Source organism: Somniosus microcephalus, unplaced genomic scaffold (genome assembly GCF_052327205.1).
Source record: "Somniosus microcephalus isolate GS21.2 unplaced genomic scaffold, FLI_Smic_1.0 unresolved_chr5, whole genome shotgun sequence".
Classification (NCBI taxonomy): Eukaryota; Metazoa; Chordata; class Chondrichthyes; order Squaliformes; family Somniosidae; genus Somniosus; species Somniosus microcephalus.
Genome location: NW_028225183.1, coordinates 479,621 through 504,860, shown reverse-complemented (window position 1 = coordinate 504,860; position 25,240 = coordinate 479,621). Strand labels below are relative to the sequence as shown.

The window sequence follows — 25,240 nt, the reverse complement described above, 5'->3', positions numbered from 1 at the left end:
CTGAAGAAACCAAAGAGAGAGAGAGACAGACAGAGCGATTAACACGAGGCAGAGACAGAGACTGAGGGAAAACCGAGGCTGCGAGAGAAACAGAGAGGGAGGTAGACAGCCAGGGAAACGGAGACTGAGATGAAGAGAGAGACTTGCATGAAGGTGCGTTCTGCTGTGCAAAGAAATTCCCTGTAGTGTAAAGATGTTCCCTGTTATATAAAATTGTTCCCTCCTGTGTAAAGATGATCGCTGCTGATTATAGATTTTCCCTGTTGTTTAGAGATTTTGTCTGCTTTGTAAAGATGTCCGCTATTGAGTAATGTGTTTGCTGTTGTGTAAAGGTTCTCCGTGTTGTGTAACGGGCTTCCGTTTTGTGTGAAGGTATTGCCTGTTGTGTAAAGGCCAAGAGCACCATCTGGTGCTGGCGACCCGGCGCTGCAGGAATGCGTTGAGAGAAAGGGTAAGGCCAAGGCTGCTCCAAGTTTGCAGCATTTGCAGCTTATGTTGGTGCGAATAAAGTGTTTTGAAAGTTGTGTTGCAGGTTCTTGTGTTTTTTGCAAGAAGGAAGTTGCTGTAAGTAAAGCATAAATTGTGATAACAAAACCTGACGCACTGAGCCTGAAATTTATCATAATTTAAGAGAAGAGAACAATAGGAAAAATTTGCCCTCCTAATCACAACTTCCCCAGACTAATGGTATGAAAAACACATCTGACTCTCATCCTGAAGTCAGAGTCCAGATCCCCTCCCCACCCTTTTCGTTTGCAGAATGGATCTTCTCTTAACCATGTCTTAATGTAACTTTCGCTGTCTGGATAGGTTCGATTGACAAAAAGATACTGGTGTTAAATTAATTGGATTGCAGCACAGGAACAAATGGGAGGTGCTGTTCAACCGGCAAGATTGGAAGGGCGAACGGGGAAACGACGGAGAGATGGTGGGTGCGAGAGTGACAGCAATGGGGGGGGCGCGGTCGATAGATTGCAAGAAATGGAAGAAAGAGTAAACGTGGTGTGCATCTGAATAAGTGAGAGGCAGCAGGTGTGGGGACGAGTGAGTGAACGGTCTGAATTCAGTTGGTTGGGTGTTCGGTGCGGGGTTCAGGCCAATTATGGAGCAGAGGAAATTCTGCGATTCGGATCAGCCTGTCAATAGCAACTGAAGGAAAAGGTGACCCAAAACCGGCATGCCTGCCTGGTTTACTGCTGGTGGTGAAGCGACGAAATTTATAAATGTCGCAATATCTGGCAGCGGTGGGATTCGAACCCACGCCCCCGAAGAGACTGGAGCCTTAATCCAGCGCCTTAGACCGCTCGGCCACGCTACCACGTCAGTGCATTAAGGAATCTGAAACTAGTGACTGGTGATTGAAATGTGGCCTGGCCTTGTAAATAGCAGGGGAAACAAAAGGAAATTAAATTCGTGGACGGCAAACTCACTTCTGATGCAACCCACTATATCAGAAGCAGCTACGTGTTCACAAGGCAACATTAATAAATAAAAGTTTGCTGCAACACACCCATTGTAAATTTCATTCAAAATTTATCCCTGTTGTGTGTTGCAAGCAGGAAGTTGGTGTAAGTAAAGTGTGATAAAATTAAGTGCGTTTGATTGGGGTAGCAATAGAGCATTTTATTGTTGGTGTATATAAGAATGCAACTAGCAGAAGAAGGCTTACGATCAATCGACCTCTGGGTTATGGGACCAGCACGCTTCCGCTGCTACACTCTGCTGTCGGTTAACAAACAATCCCGGCTGGTGCTTAGGTTCCGATGCCCCACAGTGCTGTGTGTTAGCGAGACAAATTTCAGCATCCAGCCTGTGTTGAAAACTATAGCATGGCCCTGAAACCGCCCAGAGACCCGGACCCCGCAGCGCCCGTGTTTGCAGGCTGACATGGCTGCACGATGTCACAAGGACACTCTGTATTACGACACGGACAATGGGACACACACAAAATGACACACAGGAATCCGGAAAGGGTGTTTCTGGCCACACAAATGGAGGGACAGAGAAAGACAGTGAAGAAACCAAAGAGAGAGAGAGACAGACAGAGCGATTAACACGAGGCAGAGACAGAGACTGAGGGAAAACCGAGACTGCGAGAGAAACAGAGAGGGAGGTAGACAGCCAGGGAAACGGAGACTGAGATGAAGAGAGAGACTTGCATGAAGGTGCGTTCTGCTGTGCAAAGAAATTCCCTGTAGTGTAAAGATGTACCCTGTTATATAAAATTGTTCCCTCCTGTGTAAAGATGATCGCTGCTGATTATAGATTTTCCCTGTTGTTTAGAGATTTTGTCTGCTTTGTAAAGATGTCCGCTATTGAGTAATGTGTTTCCTGTTGTGTAAAGGTTCTCCGTGTTGTGTAACGGGGTTCCGTTTTGTGTGAAGGTATTGCCTGTTGTGTAAAGGCCAAGAGCACCATCTGGTGCTGGCGACACGGCGCTGCAGGAATGCGTTGAGAGAAAGGGTAAGGCCAAGGCTGCTCCAAGTTTGCTGCATTTGCAGCTTATGTTGGTGCGAATAAAGTGTTTTGAAAGTTGTGTTGCAGGTTCTTGTGTTTTTTGCAAGAAGGAAGTTGCTGTAAGTAAAGCATAAATTGTGATAACAAAACCTGACGCACTGAGCCTGAAATTTATCATAATTTAAGAGAAGAGAACAATAGGAAAAATTTGCCCTCCTAATCACAACTTCCCCAGACTAATGGTATGAAAAACACATCTGACTCTCATCCTGAAGTCAGAGTCCAGATCCCCTCCCCACCCTTTTCTTTTGCAGAATGGATCTTCTCTTAACCATGTCTTAATGTAACTTTCGCTGTCTGGATAGGTTCGATTGACAAAAAGATACTGGTGTTAAATTAATTGGATTGCAGCACAGGAAGGTGCTGTTCAACCGGCAAGATTGGAAGGGCGAACGGGGAAAGGACGGAGAGATGGTGGGTGCGAGAGTGACAGCAATGGGGGGCGCGGTCGATAGATTGCAAGAAATGGAAGAAAGAGTAAACGTGGTGTACATCTGAATAAGTGAGAGGCAGCAGGTGTGGGGACGAGTGAGTGAACGGTCTGAATTCAGTTGGTTGGGTGTTCGGTGCGGGGTTCAGGCCAATTATGGAGCAGAGGAAATTCTGCGATTCGGATCAGCCTGTCAATAGCAACTGAAGGAAAAGGTGACCCAAAACCGGCATGCCTGCCTGGTTTACTGCTGGTGGTGAAGCGACGAAATTTATAAATGTCGCAATATCTGGCAGCGGTGGGATTCGAACCCACGCCCCCGAAGAGACTGGAGCCTTAGTCCAGCGCCTTAGACCGCTCGGCCACGCTACCACGTCAGTGCGCTAAGGAATCTGAAACTAGTGACTGGTGATTGAAATGTGGCCTGGTCTTGTCAATTGCAGGGGAAACAAAAGGAAATTAAATTCGTGGACGGCAAACTCACTTCTGATGCAACCCACTATATCAGAAGCAGCTACGTGTTCACAAGGCAACACTAATAAATAAAAGTTTGCTGCAGCACACCCATTGTAAATTTCATTCAAAATTTATCCCTCTTGTGTGTTGCAAGCAGGAAGTTGGTGTAAGTAAAGTGTGATAAAATTAAGTGCGTTGGATTGGGGTAGCAATAGAGCATTTTATTGTTGGTGTATATAAGAATGCAACTAGCAGAAGAAGGCTTACGATCAATCGACCTCTGGGTTATGGGACCAGCACGCTTCCGCTGCTACACTCTGCTGTCGGTTAGCAAACAATCCCGGCTGGTGCTTAGGTTCCGATGCCCCACAGTGCTGTGTGTTAGCGAGACAAATTTCAGCATCCAGCCTGTGTTGAAAACTATAGCATGGCCCTGAAACCGCCCAGAGACCCGGACCCCGCAGCACCCGTGTTTGCAGGCTGACATGGCTGCACGATGTCACAAGGACACTCTGTATTACGACACCGACAATGGGACACACACAAAATGACACACAGGAATCCGGAAAGGGTGTTTCTGGCCACACAAATGGAGGGACAGAGAAAGACAGTGAAGAAACCAAAGAGAGAGAGAGACAGACAGAGCGATTAACACGAGGCAGAGACAGAGACTGAGGGAAAACCGAGACTGCGAGAGAAACAGAGAGGGAGGTAGACAGCCAGGGAAACGGAGACTGAGATGAAGAGAGAGACTTGCATGAAGGTGCGTTCTGCTGTGCAAAGAAATTCCCTGTAGTGTAAAGATGTTCCCTGTTATATAAAATTGTTCCCTCCTGTGTAAAGATGATCGCTGCTGATTATAGATTTTCCCTGTTGTTTAGAGATTTTGTCTGCTTTGTAAAGATGTCCGCTATTGAGTAATGTGTTTGCTGTTGTGTAAAGGTTCTCCGTGTTGTGTAACGGGCTTCCGTTTTGTGTGAAGGTATTGCCTGTTGTGTAAAGGCCAAGAGCACCATCTGGTGCTGGCGACCCGGCGCTGCAGGAATGCGTTGAGAGAAAGGGTAAGGCCAAGGCTGCTCCAAGTTTGCAGCATTTGCTGCTTATGTTGGTGCGAATAAAGTGTTTTGAAAGTTGTGTTGCAGGTTCTTGTGTTTTTTGCAAGAAGGAAGTTGCTGTAAGTAAAGCATAAATTGTGATAACAAAACCTGACGCACTGAGCCTGAAATTTATCATAATTTAAGAGAAGAGAACAATAGGAAAAATTTGCCCTCCTAATCACAACTTCCCCAGACTAATGGTATGAAAAACACATCTGACTCTCATCCTGAAGTCAGAGTCCAGATCCCCTCCCCACCCTTTTCGTTTGCAGAATGGATCTTCTCTTAACCATGTCTTAATGTAACTTTCGCTGTCTGGATAGGTTCGATTGACAAAAAGATACTGGTGTTAAATTAATTGGATTGCAGCACAGGAACAAATGGGAGGTGCTGTTCAACCGGCAAGATTGGAAGGGCGAACGGGGAAACGACGGAGAGATGGTGGGTGCGAGAGTGACAGCAATGGGGGGGCGCGGTCGATAGATTGCAAGAAATGGAAGAAAGAGTAAACGTGGTGTGCATCTGAATAAGTGAGAGGCAGCAGGTGTGGGGACGAGTGAGTGAACGGTCTGAATTCAGTTGGTTGGGTGTTCGGTGCGGGGTTCAGGCCAATTATGGAGCAGAGGAAATTCTGCGATTCGGATCAGCCTGTCAATAGCAACTGAAGGAAAAGGTGACCCAAAACCGGCATGCCTGCCTGGTTTACTGCTGGTGGTGAAGCGACGAAATTTATAAATGTCGCAATATCTGGCAGCGGTGGGATTCGAACCCACGCCCCCGAAGAGACTGGAGCCTTAATCCAGCGCCTTAGACCGCTCGGCCACGCTACCACGTCAGTGCGCTAAGGAATCTGAAACTAGTGACTGGTGATTGAAATGTGGCCTGCTCTTGTAAATAGCAGGGGAAACAAAAGGAAATTAAATTCGTGGACGGCAAACTCACTTCTGATGCAACCCACTATATCAGAAGCAGCTACGTGTTCACAAGGCAACGCTAATAAATAAAAGTTTGCTGCAACACACCCATTGTAAATTTCATTCAAAATTTATCCCTGTTGTGTGTTGCAAGCAGGAAGTTGGTGTAAGTAAAGTGTGATAAAATTAAGTGCGTTGGATTGGGGTAGCAATAGAGCATTTTATTGTTGGTGTATATAAGAATGCAACTAGCAGAAGAAGGCTTACGATCAATCGACCTCTGGGTTATGGGACCAGCACGCTTCCGCTGCTACACTCTGCTGTCGGTTAACAAACAATCCCGGCTGGTGCTTAGGTTCCGATGCCCCACAGTGCTGTGTGTTAGCGAGACAAATTTCAGCATCCAGCCTGTGTTGAAAACTATAGCATGGCCCTGAAACCGCCCAGAGACCCGGACCCCGCAGCACCCGTGTTTGCAGGCTGACATGGCTGCACGATGTCACAAGGACACTCTGTATTACGACACGGACAATGGGACACACACAAAATGACACACAGGAATCCGGAAAGGGTGTTTCTGGCCACACAAATGGAGGGACAGAGAAAGACAGTGAAGAAACCAAAGAGAGAGAGAGACAGACAGAGCGATTAACACGAGGCAGAGACAGAGACTGAGGGAAAACCGAGACTGCGAGAGAAACAGAGAGGGAGGTAGACAGCCAGGGAAACGGAGACTGAGATGAAGAGAGAGACTTGCATGAAGGTGCGTTCTGCTGTGCAAAGAAATTCCCTGTAGTGTAAAGATGTACCCTGTTATATAAAATTGTTCCCTCCTGTGTAAAGATGATCGCTGCTGATTATAGATTTTCCCTGTTGTTTAGAGATTTTGTCTGCTTTGTAAAGATGTCCGCTATTGAGTAATGTGTTTCCTGTTGTGTAAAGGTTCTCCGTGTTGTGTAACGGGGTTCCGTTTTGTGTGAAGGTATTGCCTGTTGTGTAAAGGCCAAGAGCACCATCTGGTGCTGGCGACACGGCGCTGCAGGAATGCGTTGAGAGAAAGGGTAAGGCCAAGGCTGCTCCAAGTTTGCTGCATTTGCAGCTTATGTTGGTGCGAATAAAGTGTTTTGAAAGTTGTGTTGCAGGTTCTTGTGTTTTTTGCAAGAAGGAAGTTGCTGTAAGTAAAGCATAAATTGTGATAACAAAACCTGACGCACTGAGCCTGAAATTTATCATAATTTAAGAGAAGAGAACAATAGGAAAAATTTGCCCTCCTAATCACAACTTCCCCAGACTAATGGTATGAAAAACACATCTGACTCTCATCCTGAAGTCAGAGTCCAGATCCCCTCCCCACCCTTTTCTTTTGCAGAATGGATCTTCTCTTAACCATGTCTTAATGTAACTTTCGCTGTCTGGATAGGTTCGATTGACAAAAAGATACTGGTGTTAAATTAATTGGATTGCAGCACAGGAAGGTGCTGTTCAACCGGCAAGATTGGAAGGGCGAACGGGGAAAGGACGGAGAGATGGTGGGTGCGAGAGTGACAGCAATGGGGGGCGCGGTCGATAGATTGCAAGAAATGGAAGAAAGAGTAAACGTGGTGTACATCTGAATAAGTGAGAGGCAGCAGGTGTGGGGACGAGTGAGTGAACGGTCTGAATTCAGTTGGTTGGGTGTTCGGTGCGGGGTTCAGGCCAATTATGGAGCAGAGGAAATTCTGCGATTCGGATCAGCCTGTCAATAGCAACTGAAGGAAAAGGTGACCCAAAACCGGCATGCCTGCCTGGTTTACTGCTGGTGGTGAAGCGACGAAATTTATAAATGTCGCAATATCTGGCAGCGGTGGGATTCGAACCCACGCCCCCGAAGAGACTGGAGCCTTAGTCCAGCGCCTTAGACCGCTCGGCCACGCTACCACGTCAGTGCGCTAAGGAATCTGAAACTAGTGACTGGTGATTGAAATGTGGCCTGCTCTTGTAAATAGCAGGGGAAACAAAAGGAAATTAAATTCGTGGACGGCAAACTCACTTCTGATGCAACCCACTATATCAGAAGCAGCTACGTGTTCACAAGGCAACGCTAATAAATAAAAGTTTGCTGCAACACACCCATTGTAAATTTCATTCAAAATTTATCCCTCTTGTGTGTTGCAAGCAGGAAGTTGGTGTAAGTAAAGTGTGATAAAATTAAGTGCGTTGGATTGGGGTAGCAATAGAGCATTTTATTGTTGGTGTATATAAGAATGCAACTAGCAGAAGAAGGCTTACGATCAATCGACCTCTGGGTTATGGGACCAGCACGCTTCCGCTGCTACACTCTGCTGTCGGTTAGCAAACAATCCCGGCTGGTGCTTAGGTTCCGATGCCCCACAGTGCTGTGTGTTAGCGAGACAAATTTCAGCATCCAGCCTGTGTTGAAAACTATAGCATGGCCCTGAAACCGCCCAGAGACCCGGACCCCGCAGCACCCGTGTTTGCAGGCTGACATGGCTGCACGATGTCACAAGGACACTCTGTATTACGACACGGACAATGGGACACACACAAAATGACACACAGGAATCCGGAAAGGGTGTTTCTGGCCACACAAATGGAGGGACAGAGAAAGACAGTGAAGAAACCAAAGAGAGAGAGAGACAGACAGAGCGATTAACACGAGGCAGAGACAGAGACTGAGGGAAAACCGAGACTGCGAGAGAAACAGAGAGGGAGGTAGACAGCCAGGGAAACGGAGACTGAGATGAAGAGAGAGACTTGCATGAAGGTGCGTTCTGCTGTGCAAAGAAATTCCCTGTAGTGTAAAGATGTTCCCTGTTATATAAAATTGTTCCCTCCTGTGTAAAGATGATCGCTGCTGATTATAGATTTTCCCTGTTGTTTAGAGATTTTGTCTGCTTTGTAAAGATGTCCGCTATTGAGTAATGTGTTTGCTGTTGTGTAAAGGTTCTCCGTGTTGTGTAACGGGCTTCCGTTTTGTGTGAAGGTATTGCCTGTTGTGTAAAGGCCAAGAGCACCATCTGGTGCTGGCGACCCGGCGCTGCAGGAATGCGTTGAGAGAAAGGGTAAGGCCAAGGCTGCTCCAAGTTTGCAGCATTTGCTGCTTATGTTGGTGCGAATAAAGTGTTTTGAAAGTTGTGTTGCAGGTTCTTGTGTTTTTTGCAAGAAGGAAGTTGCTGTAAGTAAAGCATAAATTGTGATAACAAAACCTGACGCACTGAGCCTGAAATTTATCATAATTTAAGAGAAGAGAACAATAGGAAAAATTTGCCCTCCTAATCACAACTTCCCCAGACTAATGGTATGAAAAACACATCTGACTCTCATCCTGAAGTCAGAGTCCAGATCCCCTCCCCACCCTTTTCGTTTGCAGAATGGATCTTCTCTTAACCATGTCTTAATGTAACTTTCGCTGTCTGGATAGGTTCGATTGACAAAAAGATACTGGTGTTAAATTAATTGGATTGCAGCACAGGAACAAATGGGAGGTGCTGTTCAACCGGCAAGATTGGAAGGGCGAACGGGGAAACGACGGAGAGATGGTGGGTGCGAGAGTGACAGCAATGGGGGGGCGCGGTCGATAGATTGCAAGAAATGGAAGAAAGAGTAAACGTGGTGTGCATCTGAATAAGTGAGAGGCAGCAGGTGTGGGGACGAGTGAGTGAACGGTCTGAATTCAGTTGGTTGGGTGTTCGGTGCGGGGTTCAGGCCAATTATGGAGCAGAGGAAATTCTGCGATTCGGATCAGCCTGTCAATAGCAACTGAAGGAAAAGGTGACCCAAAACCGGCATGCCTGCCTGGTTTACTGCTGGTGGTGAAGCGACGAAATTTATAAATGTCGCAATATCTGGCAGCGGTGGGATTCGAACCCACGCCCCCGAAGAGACTGGAGCCTTAATCCAGCGCCTTAGACCGCTCGGCCACGCTACCACGTCAGTGCGCTAAGGAATCTGAAACTAGTGACTGGTGATTGAAATGTGGCCTGCTCTTGTAAATAGCAGGGGAAACAAAAGGAAATTAAATTCGTGGACGGCAAACTCACTTCTGATGCAACCCACTATATCAGAAGCAGCTACGTGTTCACAAGGCAACACTAATAAATAAAAGTTTGCTGCAACACACCCATTGTAAATTTCATTCAAAATTTATCCCTGTTGTGTGTTGCAAGCAGGAAGTTGGTGTAAGTAAAGTGTGATAAAATTAAGTGCGTTGGATTGGGGTAGCAATAGAGCATTTTATTGTTGGTGTATATAAGAATGCAACTAGCAGAAGAAGGCTTACGATCAATCGACCTCTGGGTTATGGGACCAGCACGCTTCCGCTGCTACACTCTGCTGTCGGTTAACAAACAATCCCGGCTGGTGCTTAGGTTCCGATGCCCCACAGTGCTGTGTGTTAGCGAGACAAATTTCAGCATCCAGCCTGTGTTGAAAACTATAGCATGGCCCTGAAACCGCCCAGAGACCCGGACCCCGCAGCACCCGTGTTTGCAGGCTGACATGGCTGCACGATGTCACAAGGACACTCTGTATTACGACACGGACAATGGGACACACACAAAATGACACACAGGAATCCGGAAAGGGTGTTTCTGGCCACACAAATGGAGGGACAGAGAAAGACAGTGAAGAAACCAAAGAGAGAGAGAGACAGACAGAGCGATTAACACGAGGCAGAGACAGAGACTGAGGGAAAACCGAGACTGCGAGAGAAACAGAGAGGGAGGTAGACAGCCAGGGAAACGGAGACTGAGATGAAGAGAGAGACTTGCATGAAGGTGCGTTCTGCTGTGCAAAGAAATTCCCTGTAGTGTAAAGATGTACCCTGTTATATAAAATTGTTCCCTCCTGTGTAAAGATGATCGCTGCTGATTATAGATTTTCCCTGTTGTTTAGAGATTTTGTCTGCTTTGTAAAGATGTCCGCTATTGAGTAATGTGTTTCCTGTTGTGTAAAGGTTCTCCGTGTTGTGTAACGGGGTTCCGTTTTGTGTGAAGGTATTGCCTGTTGTGTAAAGGCCAAGAGCACCATCTGGTGCTGGCGACACGGCGCTGCAGGAATGCGTTGAGAGAAAGGGTAAGGCCAAGGCTGCTCCAAGTTTGCTGCATTTGCAGCTTATGTTGGTGCGAATAAAGTGTTTTGAAAGTTGTGTTGCAGGTTCTTGTGTTTTTTGCAAGAAGGAAGTTGCTGTAAGTAAAGCATAAATTGTGATAACAAAACCTGACGCACTGAGCCTGAAATTTATCATAATTTAAGAGAAGAGAACAATAGGAAAAATTTGCCCTCCTAATCACAACTTCCCCAGACTAATGGTATGAAAAACACATCTGACTCTCATCCTGAAGTCAGAGTCCAGATCCCCTCCCCACCCTTTTCTTTTGCAGAATGGATCTTCTCTTAACCATGTCTTAATGTAACTTTCGCTGTCTGGATAGGTTCGATTGACAAAAAGATACTGGTGTTAAATTAATTGGATTGCAGCACAGGAAGGTGCTGTTCAACCGGCAAGATTGGAAGGGCGAACGGGGAAAGGACGGAGAGATGGTGGGTGCGAGAGTGACAGCAATGGGGGGCGCGGTCGATAGATTGCAAGAAATGGAAGAAAGAGTAAACGTGGTGTACATCTGAATAAGTGAGAGGCAGCAGGTGTGGGGACGAGTGAGTGAACGGTCTGAATTCAGTTGGTTGGGTGTTCGGTGCGGGGTTCAGGCCAATTATGGAGCAGAGGAAATTCTGCGATTCGGATCAGCCTGTCAATAGCAACTGAAGGAAAAGGTGACCCAAAACCGGCATGCCTGCCTGGTTTACTGCTGGTGGTGAAGCGACGAAATTTATAAATGTCGCAATATCTGGCAGCGGTGGGATTCGAACCCACGCCCCCGAAGAGACTGGAGCCTTAATCCAGCGCCTTAGACCGCTCGGCCACGCTACCACGTCAGTGCGCTAAGGAATCTGAAACTAGTGACTGGTGATTGAAATGTGGCCTGCTCTTGTAAATAGCAGGGGAAACAAAAGGAAATTAAATTCGTGGACGGCAAACTCACTTCTGATGCAACCCACTATATCAGAAGCAGCTACGTGTTCACAAGGCAACGCTAATAAATAAAAGTTTGCTGCAACACACCCATTGTAAATTTCATTCAAAATTTATCCCTCTTGTGTGTTGCAAGCAGGAAGTTGGTGTAAGTAAAGTGTGATAAAATTAAGTGCGTTGGATTGGGGTAGCAATAGAGCATTTTATTGTTGGTGTATATAAGAATGCAACTAGCAGAAGAAGGCTTACGATCAATCGACCTCTGGGTTATGGGACCAGCACGCTTCCGCTGCTACACTCTGCTGTCGGTTAGCAAACAATCCCGGCTGGTGCTTAGGTTCCGATGCCCCACAGTGCTGTGTGTTAGCGAGACAAATTTCAGCATCCAGCCTGTGTTGAAAACTATAGCATGGCCCTGAAACCGCCCAGAGACCCGGACCCCGCAGCACCCGTGTTTGCAGGCTGACATGGCTGCACGATGTCACAAGGACACTCTGTATTACGACACCGACAATGGGACACACACAAAATGACACACAGGAATCCGGAAAGGGTGTTTCTGGCCACACAAATGGAGGGACAGAGAAAGACACTGAAGAAACCAAAGAGAGAGAGAGACAGACAGAGCGATTAACACGAGGCAGAGACAGAGACTGAGGGAAAACCGAGACTGCGAGAGAAACAGAGAGGGAGGTAGACAGCCAGGGAAACGGAGACTGAGATGAAGAGAGAGACTTGCATGAAGGTGCGTTCTGCTGTGCAAAGAAATTCCCTGTAGTGTAAAGATGTTCCCTGTTATATAAAATTGTTCCCTCCTGTGTAAAGATGATCGCTGCTGATTATAGATTTTCCCTGTTGTTTAGAGATTTTGTCTGCTTTGTAAAGATGTCCGCTATTGAGTAATGTGTTTGCTGTTGTGTAAAGGTTCTCCGTGTTGTGTAACGGGCTTCCGTTTTGTGTGAAGGTATTGCCTGTTGTGTAAAGGCCAAGAGCACCATCTGGTGCTGGCGACACGGCGCTGCAGGAATGCGTTGAGAGAAAGGGTAAGGCCAAGGCTGCTCCAAGTTTGCAGCATTTGCAGCTTATGTTGGTGCGAATAAAGTGTTTTGAAAGTTGTGTTGCAGGTTCTTGTGTTTTTTGCAAGAAGGAAGTTGCTGTAAGTAAAGCATAAATTGTGATAACAAAACCTGACGCACTGAGCCTGAAATTTATCATAATTTAAGAGAAGAGAACAATAGGAAAAATTTGCCCTCCTAATCACAACTTCCCCAGACTAATGGTATGAAAAACACATCTGACTCTCATCCTGAAGTCAGAGTCCAGATCCCCTCCCCACCCTTTTCGTTTGCAGAATGGATCTTCTCTTAACCATGTCTTAATGTAACTTTCGCTGTCTGGATAGGTTCGATTGACAAAAAGATACTGGTGTTAAATTAATTGGATTGCAGCACAGGAACAAATGGGAGGTGCTGTTCAACCGGCAAGATTGGAAGGGCGAACGGGGAAACGACGGAGAGATGGTGGGTGCGAGAGTGACAGCAATGGGGGGGCGCGGTCGATAGATTGCAAGAAATGGAAGAAAGAGTAAACGTGGTGTGCATCTGAATAAGTGAGAGGCAGCAGGTGTGGGGACGAGTGAGTGAACGGTCTGAATTCAGTTGGTTGGGTGTTCGGTGCGGGGTTCAGGCCAATTATGGAGCAGAGGAAATTCTGCGATTCGGATCAGCCTGTCAATAGCAACTGAAGGAAAAGGTGACCCAAAACCGTCATGCCTGCCTGGTTTACTGCTGGTGGTGAAGCGACGAAATTTATAAATGTCGCAATATCTGGCAGCGGTGGGATTCGAACCCACGCCCCCGAAGAGACTGGAGCCTTAATCCAGCGCCTTAGACCGCTCGGCCACGCTACCACGTCAGTGCGCTAAGGAATCTGAAACTAGTGACTGGTGATTGAAATGTGGCCTGCTCTTGTAAATAGCAGGGGAAACAAAAGGAAATTAAATTCGTGGACGGCAAACTCACTTCTGATGCAACCCACTATATCAGAAGCAGCTACGTGTTCACAAGGCAACGCTAATAAATAAAAGTTTGCTGCAACACACCCATTGTAAATTTCATTCAAAATTTATCCCTGTTGTGTGTTGCAAGCAGGAAGTTGGTGTAAGTAAAGTGTGATAAAATTAAGTGCGTTGGATTGGGGTAGCAATAGAGCATTTTATTGTTGGTGTATATAAGAATGCAACTAGCAGAAGAAGGCTTACGATCAATCGACCTCTGGGTTATGGGACCAGCACGCTTCCGCTGCTACACTCTGCTGTCGGTTAACAAACAATCCCGGCTGGTGCTTAGGTTCCGATGCCCCACAGTGCTGTGTGTTAGCGAGACAAATTTCAGCATCCAGCCTGTGTTGAAAACTATAGCATGGCCCTGAAACCGCCCAGAGACCCGGACCCCGCAGCACCCGTGTTTGCAGGCTGACATGGCTGCACGATGTCACAAGGACACTCTGTATTACGACACGGACAATGGGACACACACAAAATGACACACAGGAATCCGGAAAGGGTGTTTCTGGCCACACAAATGGAGGGACAGAGAAAGACAGTGAAGAAACCAAAGAGAGAGAGAGACAGACAGAGCGATTAACACGAGGCAGAGACAGAGACTGAGGGAAAACCGAGACTGCGAGAGAAACAGAGAGGGAGGTAGACAGCCAGGGAAACGGAGACTGAGATGAAGAGAGAGACTTGCATGAAGGTGCGTTCTGCTGTGCAAAGAAATTCCCTGTAGTGTAAAGATGTACCCTGTTATATAAAATTGTTCCCTCCTGTGTAAAGATGATCGCTGCTGATTATAGATTTTCCCTGTTGTTTAGAGATTTTGTCTGCTTTGTAAAGATGTCCGCTATTGAGTAATGTGTTTCCTGTTGTGTAAAGGTTCTCCGTGTTGTGTAACGGGGTTCCGTTTTGTGTGAAGGTATTGCCTGTTGTGTAAAGGCCAAGAGCACCATCTGGTGCTGGCGACACGGCGCTGCAGGAATGCGTTGAGAGAAAGGGTAAGGCCAAGGCTGCTCCAAGTTTGCTGCATTTGCAGCTTATGTTGGTGCGAATAAAGTGTTTTGAAAGTTGTGTTGCAGGTTCTTGTGTTTTTTGCAAGAAGGAAGTTGCTGTAAGTAAAGCATAAATTGTGATAACAAAACCTGACGCACTGAGCCTGAAATTTATCATAATTTAAGAGAAGAGAACAATAGGAAAAATTTGCCCTCCTAATCACAACTTCCCCAGACTAATGGTATGAAAAACACATCTGACTCTCATCCTGAAGTCAGAGTCCAGATCCCCTCCCCACCCTTTTCTTTTGCAGAATGGATCTTCTCTTAACCATGTCTTAATGTAACTTTCGCTGTCTGGATAGGTTCGATTGACAAAAAGATACTGGTGTTAAATTAATTGGATTGCAGCACAGGAAGGTGCTGTTCAACCGGCAAGATTGGAAGGGCGAACGGGGAAAGGACGGAGAGATGGTGGGTGCGAGAGTGACAGCAATGGGGGGCGCGGTCGATAGATTGCAAGAAATGGAAGAAAGAGTAAACGTGGTGTACATCTGAATAAGTGAGAGGCAGCAGGTGTGGGGACGAGTGAGTGAACGGTCTGAATTCAGTTGGTTGGGTGTTCGGTGCGGGGTTCAGGCCAATTATGGAGCAGAGGAAATTCTGCGATTCGGATCAGCCTGTCAATAGCAACTGAAGGAAAAGGTGACCCAAAACCGGCATGCCTGCCTGGTTTACTGCTGGTGGTGAAGCGACGAAATTTATAAATGTCGCAATATCTGGCAGCGGTGGGATTCGAACCCACGCCCCCGAAGAGACTGGAGCCTTAGTCCAGCGCCTTAGACCGCTCGGCCACGCTACCACGTCAGTGCGCTAAGGAATCTGAAACTAGTGACTGGTGATTGAAATGTGGCCTGGTCTTGTCAATTGCAGGGGAAACAAAAGGAAATTAAATTCGTGGACGGCAAACTCACTTCTGATGCAACCCACTATATCAGAAGCAGCTACGTGTTCACAAGGCAACACTAATAAATAAAAGTTTGCTGCAGCACACCCATTGTAAATTTCATTCAAAATTTATCCCTCTTGTGTGTTGCAAGCAGGAAGTTGGTGTAAGTAAAGTGTGATAAAATTAAGTGCGTTGGATTGGGGTAGCAATAGAGCATTTTATTGTTGGTGTATATAAGAATGCAACTAGCAGAAGAAGGCTTACGATCAATCGACCTCTGGGTTATGGGACCAGCACGCTTCCGCTGCTACACTCTGCTGTCGGTTAGCAAACAATCCCGGCTGGTGCTTAGGTTCCGATGCCCCACAGTGCTGTGTGTTAGCGAGACAAATTTCAGCATCCAGCCTGTGTTGAAAACTATAGCATGGCCCTGAAACCGCCCAGAGACCCGGACCCCGCAGCACCCGTGTTTGCAGGCTGACATGGCTGCACGATGTCACAAGGACACTCTGTATTACGACACCGACAATGGGACACACACAAAATGACACACAGGAATCCGGAAAGGGTGTTTCTGGCCACACAAATGGAGGGACAGAGAAAGACACTGAAGAAACCAAAGAGAGAGAGAGACAGACAGAGCGATTAACACGAGGCAGAGACAGAGACTGAGGGAAAACCGAGACTGCGAGAGAAACAGAGAGGGAGGTAGACAGCCAGGGAAACGGAGACTGAGATGAAGAGAGAGACTTGCATGAAGGTGCGTTCTGCTGTGCAAAGAAATTCCCTGTAGTGTAAAGATGTTCCCTGTTATATAAAATTGTTCCCTCCTGTGTAAAGATGATCGCTGCTGATTATAGATTTTCCCTGTTGTTTAGAGATTTTGTCTGCTTTGTAAAGATGTCCGCTATTGAGTAATGTGTTTGCTGTTGTGTAAAGGTTCTCCGTGTTGTGTAACGGGCTTCCGTTTTGTGTGAAGGTATTGCCTGTTGTGTAAAGGCCAAGAGCACCATCTGGTGCTGGCGACACGGCGCTGCAGGAATGCGTTGAGAGAAAGGGTAAGGCCAAGGCTGCTCCAAGTTTGCAGCATTTGCAGCTTATGTTGGTGCGAATAAAGTGTTTTGAAAGTTGTGTTGCAGGTTCTTGTGTTTTTTGCAAGAAGGAAGTTGCTGTAAGTAAAGCATAAATTGTGATAACAAAACCTGACGCACTGAGCCTGAAATTTATCATAATTTAAGAGAAGAGAACAATAGGAAAAATTTGCCCTCCTAATCACAACTTCCCCAGACTAATGGTATGAAAAACACATCTGACTCTCATCCTGAAGTCAGAGTCCAGATCCCCTCCCCACCCTTTTCGTTTGCAGAATGGATCTTCTCTTAACCATGTCTTAATGTAACTTTCGCTGTCTGGATAGGTTCGATTGACAAAAAGATACTGGTGTTAAATTAATTGGATTGCAGCACAGGAACAAATGGGAGGTGCTGTTCAACCGGCAAGATTGGAAGGGCGAACGGGGAAACGACGGAGAGATGGTGGGTGCGAGAGTGACAGCAATGGGGGGGCGCGGTCGATAGATTGCAAGAAATGGAAGAAAGAGTAAACGTGGTGTGCATCTGAATAAGTGAGAGGCAGCAGGTGTGGGGACGAGTGAGTGAACGGTCTGAATTCAGTTGGTTGGGTGTTCGGTGCGGGGTTCAGGCCAATTATGGAGCAGAGGAAATTCTGCGATTCGGATCAGCCTGTCAATAGCAACTGAAGGAAAAGGTGACCCAAAACCGGCATGCCTGCCTGGTTTACTGCTGGTGGTGAAGCGACGAAATTTATAAATGTCGCAATATCTGGCAGCGGTGGGATTCGAACCCACGCCCCCGAAGAGACTGGAGCCTTAATCCAGCGCCTTAGACCGCTCGGCCACGCTACCACGTCAGTGCGCTAAGGAATCTGAAACTAGTGACTGGTGATTGAAATGTGGCCTGCTCTTGTAAATAGCAGGGGAAACAAAAGGAAATTAAATTCGTGGACGGCAAACTCACTTCTGATGCAACCCACTATATCAGAAGCAGCTACGTGTTCACAAGGCAACGCTAATAAATAAAAGTTTGCTGCAACACACCCATTGTAAATTTCATTCAAAATTTATCCCTGTTGTGTGTTGCAAGCAGGAAGTTGGTGTAAGTAAAGTGTGATAAAATTAAGTGCGTTGGATTGGGGTAGCAATAGAGCATTTTATTGTTGGTGTATATAAGAATGCAACTAGCAGAAGAAGGCTTACGATCAATCGACCTCTGGGTTATGGGACCAGCACGCTTCCGCTGCTACACTCTGCTGTCGGTTAACAAACAATCCCGGCTGGTGCTTAGGTTCCGATGCCCCACAGTGCTGTGTGTTAGCGAGACAAATTTCAGCATCCAGCCTGTGTTGAAAACTATAGCATGGCCCTGAAACCGCCCAGAGACCCGGACCCCGCAGCACCCGTGTTTGCAGGCTGACATGGCTGCACGATGTCACAAGGACACTCTGTATTACGACACGGACAATGGGACACACACAAAATGACACACAGGAATCCGGAAAGGGTGTTTCTGGCCACACAAATGGAGGGACAGAGAAAGACAGTGAAGAAACCAAAGAGAGAGAGAGACAGACAGAGCGATTAACACGAGGCAGAGACAGAGACTGAGGGAAAACCGAGACTGCGAGAGAAACAGAGAGGGAGGTAGACAGCCAGGGAAACGGAGACTGAGATGAAGAGAGAGACTTGCATGAAGGTGCGTTCTGCTGTGCAAAGAAATTCCCTGTAGTGTAAAGATGTACCCTGTTATATAAAATTGTTCCCTCCTGTGTAAAGATGATCGCTGCTGATTATAGATTTTCCCTGTTGTTTAGAGATTTTGTCTGCTTTGTAAAGATGTCCGCTATTGAGTAATGTGTTTCCTGTTGTGTAAAGGTTCTCCGTGTTGTGTAACGGGGTTCCGTTTTGTGTGAAGGTATTGCCTGTTGTGTAAAGGCCAAGAGCACCATCTGGTGCTGGCGACACGGCGCTGCAGGAATGCGTTGAGAGAAAGGGTAAGGCCAAGGCTGCTCCAAGTTTGCTGCATTTGCAGCTTATGTTGGTGCGAATAAAGTGTTTTGAAAGTTGTGTTGCAGGTTCTTGTGTTTTTTGCAAGAAGGAAGTTGCTGTAAGTAAAGCATAAATTGTGATAACAAAACCTGACGCACTGAGCCTGAAATTTATCATAATTTAAGAGAAGAGAACAATAGGAAAAATTTGCCCTCCTAATCACAACTTCCCCAGACTAATGGTATGAAAAACACATCTGACTCTCATCCTGAAGTCAGAGTCCAGATCCCCTCCCCACCCTTTTCTTTTGCAGAATGGATCTTCTCTTAACCATGTCTTAATGTAACTTTCGCTGTCTGGATAGGTTCGATTGACAAAAAGATACTGGTGTTAAATTAATTGGATTGCAGCACAGGAAGGTGCTGTTCAACCGGCAAGATTGGAAGGGCGAACGGGGAAAGGACGGAGAGATGGTGGGTGCGAGAGTGACAGCAATGGGGGGCGCGGTCGATAGATTGCAAGAAATGGAAGAAAGAGTAAACGTGGTGTACATCTGAATAAGTGAGAGGCAGCAGGTGTGGGGACGAGTGAGTGAACGGTCTGAATTCAGTTGGTTGGGTGTTCGGTGCGGGGTTCAGGCCAATTATGGAGCAGAGGAAATTCTGCGATTCGGATCAGCCTGTCAATAGCAACTGAAGGAAAAGGTGACCCAAAACCGGCATGCCTGCCTGGTTTACTGCTGGTGGTGAAGCGACGAAATTTATAAATGTCGCAATATCTGGCAGCGGTGGGATTCGAACCCACGCCCCCGAAGAGACTGGAGCCTTAGTCCAGCGCCTTAGACCGCTCGGCCACGCTACCACGTCAGTGCGCTAAGGAATCTGAAACTAGTGACTGGTGATTGAAATGTGGCCTGGTCTTGTCAATTGCAGGGGAAACAAAAGGAAATTAAATTCGTGGACGGCAAACTCACTTCTGATGCAACCCACTATATCAGAAGCAGCTACGTGTTCACAAGGCAACACTAATAAATAAAAGTTTGCTGCAGCACACCCATTGTAAATTTCATTCAAAATTTATCCCTCTTGTGTGTTGCAAGCAGGAAGTTGGTGTAAGTAAAGTGTGATAAAATTAAGTGCGTTGGATTGGGGTAGCAATAGAGCATTTTATTGTTGGTGTATATAAGAATGCAACTAGCAGAAGAAGGCTTACGATCAATCGACCTCTGGGTTATGGGACCAGCACGCTTCCGCTGCTACACTCTGCTGTCGGTTAGCAAACAATCCCGGCTGGTGCTTAGGTTCCGATGCCCCACAGTGCTGTGTGTTAGCGAGACAAATTTCAGCATCCAGCCTGTGTTGAAAACTATAGCATGGCCCTGAAACCGCCCAGAGACCCGGACCCCGCAGCACCCGTGTTTGCAGGCTGACATGGCTGCACGATGTCACAAGGACACTCTGTATTACGACACCGACAATGGGACACACACAAAATGACACACAGGAATCCGGAAAGGGTGTTTCTGGCCACACAAATGGAGGGACAGAGAAAGACACTGAAGAAACCAAAGAGAGAGAGAGACAGACAGAGCGATTAACACGAGGCAGAGACAGAGACTGAGGGAAAACCGAGACTGCGAGAGAAACAGAGAGGGAGGTAGACAGCCAGGGAAACGGAGACTGAGATGAAGAGAGAGACTTGCATGAAGGTGCGTTCTGCTGTGCAAAGAAATTCCCTGTAGTGTAAAGATGTTCCCTGTTATATAAAATTGTTCCCTCCTGTGTAAAGATGATCGCTGCTGATTATAGATTTTCCCTGTTGTTTAGAGATTTTGTCTGCTTTGTAAAGATGTCCGCTATTGAGTAATGTGTTTGCTGTTGTGTAAAGGTTCTCCGTGTTGTGTAACGGGCTTCCGTTTTGTGTGAAGGTATTGCCTGTTGTGTAAAGGCCAAGAGCACCATCTGGTGCTGGCGACACGGCGCTGCAGGAATGCGTTGAGAGAAAGGGTAAGGCCAAGGCTGCTCCAAGTTTGCAGCATTTGCAGCTTATGTTGGTGCGAATAAAGTGTTTTGAAAGTTGTGTTGCAGGTTCTTGTGTTTTTTGCAAGAAGGAAGTTGCTGTAAGTAAAGCATAAATTGTGATAACAAAACCTGACGCACTGAGCCTGAAATTTATCATAATTTAAGAGAAGAGAACAATAGGAAAAATTTGCCCTCCTAATCACAACTTCCCCAGACTAATGGTATGAAAAACACATCTGACTCTCATCCTGAAGTCAGAGTCCAGATCCCCTCCCCACCCTTTTCTTTTGCAGAATGGATCTTCTCTTAACCATGTCTTAATGTAACTTTCGCTGTCTGGATAGGTTCGATTGACAAAAAGATACTGGTGTTAAATTAATTGGATTGCAGCACAGGAACAAATGGGAGGTGCTGTTGAACCGGCAAGATTGGAAGGGCGAACGGGGAAACGACGGAGTGCGAGAGTGACAGCAATGGGGGGCGCGGTCGATAGATTGCAAGAAATGGAAGAAAGAGTAAACGTGGTGTACATCTGAATAAGTGAGAGGCAGCAGGTGTGGAGACGAGTGAGTGAACGGTCTGAATCCAGTTGGTTGGGTGACGGTGTTTGTAGTGTTCGGTGCGGGGTTCGGGCCAATTATGGAGCAGAGGAAATTCTGCGATTCGGATCAGCCTGTCAATAGCAACTGAAGGAAAAGGTGACCCAAAACCGGCACGCCTGCCTGGTTTACTGCTGGTGGTGAAGCGACGAAATTTATAAATGTCGCAATATCTGGCAGCGGTGGGATTCGAACCCACGCCCCCGAAGAGACTGGAGCCTTAATCCAGCGCCTTAGACCGCTCGGCCACGCTACCACGTCAGTGCGCTAAGGAATCTGAAACTAGTGACTGGTGATTGAAATGTGGCCTGGTCTTGTAAATAGCAGGGGAAACAAAAGGAAATTAAATTCGTGGACGGCAAACTCACTTCTGATGCAACCCACTATATCAGAAGCAGCTACGTGTTCACAAGGCAACACTAATAAATAAAAGTTTGCTGCAACACACCCGTTCTAAATTTCATTCAAAATTTATCCCTGTTGTGTATTGCAAGCAGGAAGTTGGTGTAAGTAAAGTGTGATAAAATTAAGTGCGTTTGATTGGGGTAGCAATAGAGCATTTTATTGTTGGTGTATATAAGAATGCAACTAGCAGAAGAAGGCTTACGATCAATCGACCTCTGGGTTATGGGACCAGCACGCTTCCGCTGCTACACTCTGCTGTCGGTTAGCAAACAATCCCGGCTGGTGCTTAGGTTCCGATGCCCCACAGTGCTGTGTGTTAGCGAGACAAATTTCAGCATCCAGCCTGTGTTGAAAACTATAGCATGGCCCTGAAACCGCCCAGAGGCCCGGACCCCGCAGCACCCGTGTTTGCAGGCTGACATGGCTGCACGATGTCACAAGGACACTCTGTATTACGACACCGACAATGGGACACACACAAAATGACACACAGGAATCCGGAAAGGGTGTTTCTGGCCACACAAATGGAGGGACAGAGAAAGACACTGAAGAAACCAAAGAGAGAGGGAGACAGACAGAGCGATTAACACGAGGCAGAGACAGAGACTGAGGGAAAACCGAGACTGCGAGAGAAACAGAGAGGGAGGTAGACAGCCAGGGAAACGGAGACTGAGATGAAGAGAGAGACTTGCATGAAGGTGCGTTCTGCTGTGCAAAGAAATTCCCTGTAGTGTAAAGATGTTCCCTGTTATATAAAATTGTTCCCTCCTGTGTAAAGATGATCGCTGCTGATTACAGATTTTCCCTGTTGTTTAGAGATTTTGTCTGCTTTGTAAAGATGTCCGCTATTGAGTAATGTGTTTGCTGTTGTGTAAAGGTTCTCCGTGTTGTGTAACGGGCTTCCGTTTTGTGTGAAGATATTGCCTGTTGTGTAAAGGCCAAGAGCACCATCTGGTGCTGGCGACCCGGCGCTGCAGGAATGCGTTGAGAGAAAGGGTAAGGCCAAGGCTGCTCCAAGTTTGCAGCATTTGCAGCTTATGTTGGTGCGAATAAAGTGTTTTGAAAGTTGTGTTGCAGGTTCTTGTGTTTTTTGCAAGAAGGAAGTTGCTGTAAGTAAAGCATAAATTGTGATAACAAAACCTGACGCACTGAGCCTGAAATTTATCATAATTTAAGAGAAGAGAACAATAGGAAAAATTTGCCCTCCTAATCACAACTTCCCCAGACTAATGGTATGAAAAACACATCTGACTCTCATCCTGAAGTCAGAGTCCAGATCCCCTCCCCACCCTTTTAGTTTGCAGAATGGATCTTCTCTTAACCATGTCTTAATGTAACTTTCGCTGTCTGGATAGGTTCGATTGACAAAAAGATACTGGTGTTAAATTAATTGGATTGCAGCACAGGAACAAATGGGAGGTGCTGTTGAACCGGCAAGATTGGAAGGGCGAACGGGGAAACGACGGAGAGATGGTGGGTGCGAGAGTGACAGCAATGGGGGGCGCGGTCGATAGATTGCAAGAAATGGAAGAAAGAGTAAACGTGGTGCACATCTGAATAAGTGAGAGGCAGCAGGTGTGGGGACGAGTGAGTGAACGGTCTGAATCCAGTTGGTTGGGTGACGGTGTTTGAAGTGTTCGGCCAATTATGTAGCAGAGGAAATTCTGCGATTCGGATCAGCCTGTCAATAGCAACTGAAGGAAAAGGTGACCCAAAACCGGCATGCCTGCCTGGTTTACTGCTGGTGGTGAAGCGACGAAATTTATAAATGCCGCAATATCTGGCAGCGGTGGGATTCGAACCCACGCCCCCGAAGAGACTGGAGCCTTAATCCAGCGCCTTAGACCGCTCGGCCACGCTACCACGTCAGTGCGCTAAGGAATCTGAAACTAGTGACTGGTGATTGAAATGTGGCCTGGTCTTGTAAATAGCAGGGGAAACAAACGGAAATTAAATTCGTGGACGGCAAACTCACTTCTGATGCAACCCACTATATCAGAAGCAGCTACGTGTTCACAAGGCAACGCTAATAAATAAAAGTTTGCTGCAACACACCCATTGTAAATTTCATTCAAAATTTATCCCTGTTGTGTGTTGCAAGCAGGAAGTTGGTGTAAGTAAAGTGTGATAAAATTAAGTGCGTTTGATTGGGGTAGCAATAGAGCATTTTATTGTTGGTGTATATAAGAATGCAACTCGCAGAAGAAGGCTTACGATCAATCGACCTCTGGGTTATGGGACCAGCACGCTTCCGCTGCTACACTCTGCTGTCGGTTAACAAACAATCCCGGCTGGTGCTTAGGTTCCGATGCCCCACAGTGCTGTGTGTTAGCGAGACAAATTTCAGCATCCAGCCTGTGTTGAAAACTATAGCACGGCCCTGAAACCGCCCAGAGACCCGGACCCCGCAGCACCCGTGTTTGCAGGCTGACATGGCTGCACGATGTCACAAGGACACTCTGTATTACGACACCGACAATGGGACACACACAAAATGACACACAGGAATCCGGAAAGGGTGTTTCTGGCCACACAAATGGAGGGACAGAGAAAGACACTGAAGGAACCAAAGAGAGAGAGAGACAGACAGAGCGATTAACACGAGGCAGAGACAGAGACTGAGGGAAAACCGAGACTGCGAGAGAAACAGAGAGGGAGGTAGACAGCCAGGGAAACGGAGACTGAGATGAAGAGAGAGACTTGCATGATGGTGCGTTCTGCTGTGCAAAGAAATTCCCTGTAGTGTAAAGTTGTTCCCTGTTATATAAAATTGTTCCCTCCTGTGTAAAGATGATCGCTGCTGATTATAGATTTTCCCTGTTGTTTAGAGATTTTGTCTGCTTTGTAAAGATGTCCGCTATTGAGTAATGTGTTTGCTGTTGTGTAAAGGTTCTCCGTGTTGTGTAACGGGCTTCCGTTTTGTGTGAAGGTATTGCCTGTTGTGTAAAGGCCAAGAGCACCATCTGGTGCTGGCGACCCGGCGCTGCAGGAATGCGTTGAGAGAAAGGGTAAGGCCAAGGCTGCTCCAAGTTTGCAGCATTTGCAGCTTATGTTGGTGCGAATAAAGTGTTTTGAAAGTTGTGTTGCAGGTTCTTGTGTTTTTTGCAAGAAGGAAGTTGCTGTAAGTAAAGCATAAATTGTGATAACAAAACCTGACGCACTGAGCCTGAAATTTATCATAATTTAAGAGAAGAGAACAATAGGAAAAATTTGCCCTCCTAATCACAACTTCCCCAGACTAATGGTATGAAAAACACATCTGACTCTCATCCTGAAGTCAGAGTCCAGATCCCCTCCCCACCCTTTTAGTTTGCAGAATGGATCTTCTCTTAACCATGTCTTAATGTAACTTTCGCTGTCTGGATAGGTTCGATTGACAAAAAGATACTGGTGTTAAATTAATTGGATTGCAGCACAGGAACAAATGGGAGGTGCTGTTGAACCGGCAAGATTGGAAGGGCGAACGGGGAAACGACGGAGAGATGGTGGGTGCGAGAGTGACAGCAATGGGGGGCGCGGTCGATAGATTGCAAGAAATGGAAGAAAGAGTAAACGTGGTGCACATCTGAATAAGTGAGAGGCAGCAGGTGTGGGGACGAGTGAGTGAACGGTCTGAATCCAGTTGGTTGGGTGACGGTGTTTGAAGTGTTCGGCCAATTATGTAGCAGAGGAAATTCTGCGATTCGGATCAGCCTGTCAATAGCAACTG

General features: G+C 46.7%; 12 non-coding genes across 12 annotated transcripts; all 12 read right to left on the bottom strand.

Annotated features, from left to right (window-relative positions):
* Nucleotides 1-1,236: 1,236 nt before the first annotated feature.
* Nucleotides 1,237-1,318, bottom strand: trnal-aag (transfer RNA leucine (anticodon AAG)). Its single transcript has one exon. It is a non-coding gene; the product is annotated as a tRNA-Leu (tRNA).
* Nucleotides 1,319-3,237: 1,919 nt separating this feature from the next.
* trnal-aag (transfer RNA leucine (anticodon AAG)) lies at nucleotides 3,238-3,319 on the bottom strand. The gene has a single exon. It is a non-coding gene; the product is annotated as a tRNA-Leu (tRNA).
* A 1,929-nt stretch (nucleotides 3,320-5,248) lies between these two features.
* On the bottom strand, nucleotides 5,249-5,330 carry trnal-aag (transfer RNA leucine (anticodon AAG)). Its single transcript has one exon. It is a non-coding gene; the product is annotated as a tRNA-Leu (tRNA).
* A 1,919-nt stretch (nucleotides 5,331-7,249) lies between these two features.
* trnal-aag (transfer RNA leucine (anticodon AAG)) lies at nucleotides 7,250-7,331 on the bottom strand. Its single transcript has one exon. It is a non-coding gene; the product is annotated as a tRNA-Leu (tRNA).
* Nucleotides 7,332-9,260: 1,929 nt separating this feature from the next.
* Nucleotides 9,261-9,342, bottom strand: trnal-aag (transfer RNA leucine (anticodon AAG)). The gene has a single exon. It is a non-coding gene; the product is annotated as a tRNA-Leu (tRNA).
* Nucleotides 9,343-11,261: 1,919 nt separating this feature from the next.
* trnal-aag (transfer RNA leucine (anticodon AAG)) lies at nucleotides 11,262-11,343 on the bottom strand. The gene has a single exon. It is a non-coding gene; the product is annotated as a tRNA-Leu (tRNA).
* Nucleotides 11,344-13,272: 1,929 nt separating this feature from the next.
* On the bottom strand, nucleotides 13,273-13,354 carry trnal-aag (transfer RNA leucine (anticodon AAG)). The gene has a single exon. It is a non-coding gene; the product is annotated as a tRNA-Leu (tRNA).
* A 1,919-nt stretch (nucleotides 13,355-15,273) lies between these two features.
* On the bottom strand, nucleotides 15,274-15,355 carry trnal-aag (transfer RNA leucine (anticodon AAG)). The gene has a single exon. It is a non-coding gene; the product is annotated as a tRNA-Leu (tRNA).
* A 1,929-nt stretch (nucleotides 15,356-17,284) lies between these two features.
* On the bottom strand, nucleotides 17,285-17,366 carry trnal-aag (transfer RNA leucine (anticodon AAG)). The gene has a single exon. It is a non-coding gene; the product is annotated as a tRNA-Leu (tRNA).
* Nucleotides 17,367-19,285: 1,919 nt separating this feature from the next.
* trnal-aag (transfer RNA leucine (anticodon AAG)) lies at nucleotides 19,286-19,367 on the bottom strand. Its single transcript has one exon. It is a non-coding gene; the product is annotated as a tRNA-Leu (tRNA).
* A 1,933-nt stretch (nucleotides 19,368-21,300) lies between these two features.
* Nucleotides 21,301-21,382, bottom strand: trnal-aag (transfer RNA leucine (anticodon AAG)). The gene has a single exon. It is a non-coding gene; the product is annotated as a tRNA-Leu (tRNA).
* Nucleotides 21,383-23,312: 1,930 nt separating this feature from the next.
* trnal-aag (transfer RNA leucine (anticodon AAG)) lies at nucleotides 23,313-23,394 on the bottom strand. Its single transcript has one exon. It is a non-coding gene; the product is annotated as a tRNA-Leu (tRNA).
* Nucleotides 23,395-25,240: the final 1,846 nt, after the last annotated feature.